This window comes from Nannospalax galili, unplaced genomic scaffold (genome assembly GCF_000622305.1).
Source record: "Nannospalax galili isolate Female #2095 unplaced genomic scaffold, S.galili_v1.0 scaffold589, whole genome shotgun sequence".
Lineage (NCBI taxonomy): Eukaryota > Metazoa > Chordata > Mammalia > Rodentia > Spalacidae > Nannospalax > Nannospalax galili.
In genome coordinates, this window is record NW_008360324.1 from 1,901,340 (window position 1) to 1,903,076 (window position 1,737).

Genomic DNA, 1,737 nt, shown 5'->3' on the forward strand with positions numbered 1-1,737 from the left:
CCGCCCGCACTCCGCCACCGCCCCTGCCCCTGCGCCGCTCGGCCTCGCGCCCCTTGCCACTCCCCGAGCCAGAGGTTCGCTGAACGCGTCCCAGCCCGAGGCCCCGGCCCGACGCGGGGCTACGGGCGGGCTGGGCTGCGCGTCCGGCGACTCGCACAGGAAAGCGGACGGCGGAGGGAGGGCGCTTGGGAGAGGGGGATGGGAGAAGGGAGGAAGAGGGAGAAGGAGGGAGCACGGAGGAACGAAGGCGAGAGGGGCCCGGAGGAGACGCGAGGGAGGGAGCGCGAGCGAGCTGGCGGGGGTGGGGGGGGCGGAGGATCGGGAAAGGGGAGGCGCCGGGCGAGTTGGCCGAGGCCGAGGGGGCCGGAGCGCGGGGAGGGCCGCGCGGAGCTGAGCGTGGGGAGCCCGCGGGCCCCGCGCGGGAGAGGGCTGGTTAGGAGGGGCTGTGGGATGTGAAAGCAGAGACGGGGGAGGCTGCAGAAGTTTGGGGACAAGAGGGGCTGGGGCTGAGGTGAGGTGGGAGGAGTTTGGGGGATACTGAAGTAGAGATTGGGAATAATGGGGTTAGATTGGAAAGATGGAGATGTGGCCAGGAAGGGGTAAGAGGCTTGGGCTGGAGGCATTTCGGGGCTATTTCAGAGAGAATCCGACGGAAGTTTGGGGACTTGAGAGGGGGAAATGAAAACATACTTAGAGGATGGGGCTTCTGGAAGAGAAGAGTTTAAGGGGTGATTAGTGTTGGAAAGAGTGAGAATTACAAGAATTTGGGAGTGATAAAAGATGGAGAGAAGTCCAGAGATATCTCTGAGGGAGAGATGGCATGAGGGATCTTGGAAGAGATGGGACCAGATGCCTGTTCTAGAGGGAGACTGGGGTTCTGGGTGGGAAATGGGGGTGGCAGTGGATGAATTCTGAAGGTGAAGACTTGCAGTCAAACTGAGAACTGCTTCCTTTGGCAAATAAAGTGGAGGTGAAGGGGTTAAGAGGGACTGGGAGGAAATATAAGATAAACAAGACCTTTCTGTGGCAACATGGAGGGAAGGTCAGGGGGAAGTGACAGAATGGGGGTGGCAGGCCCCAGGTGGGGCAACTGAAGACCAGCACATCACATTTGGGCCCTTCCGTTTAGTGGTATTTACATTTTCCCACTCAAGTAATGACATTACTACTAGAATCTTAGGTCACAGGTTGAAGTGGGGATTGGACCAAAAAGTCCTGCATTCTTAGGGGCCCTGGTTCCCAATGGGTACAGTCCCCAGCACAGCATGCTCTTCCTCACCCTTCCTCCTCTTCCTGTCAACATGCCAGCCATGCCCAGTCTACAACCATGAAGCCAGCATCCCCATCAGTCCACCACCAGTGCCTTCCTTCTAGGCTCCCTGTCTGGCCCCACACCAAACAGCAACATCTCTCAGGACAAAGGACACTAGAGACGGTGATTTTTGGCAGCTGAAATTGGGAAGGCTAGAGAAAGGGAGGGAGGCCGGCTGGAAAACAGGAAGAGCTGGAGCTGGAGTCTGGATTGGGAGCCCTTAGTAGCTCTCCAGATTTGGGGTGAGAGTAGGGCACTTGTGGGGCCCATCCAGCTGCAAGCAAAATTGGGGGGTGAGGAGGGATTGACCTGGCAGACTACCTTTTGGGAAGGAAGGAGGGAGGGTGGCTCTGTAGCAACTCAGTAGATTTTTGTGTCATGATTCCTTAAACCAGATTCAGCCAAGTTCTTGAACTACCAAAAAG

General features: G+C 57.7%; 1 protein-coding gene across 1 annotated transcript in view; it reads right to left on the reverse strand.

Moving 5' to 3' along the window:
* Nucleotides 1–278, reverse strand: part of Atn1 (atrophin 1) — a 14,298-nt gene extending 14,020 nt beyond the window's left edge. Inside the window, exon 1 of the mRNA XM_029559859.1 lies at nucleotides 28–278. The gene's annotated coding sequence lies outside the window, so the exon portion shown is untranslated. The remainder of the gene's footprint in view (nucleotides 1–27) is intronic.
* Nucleotides 279–1,737: the final 1,459 nt, after the last annotated feature.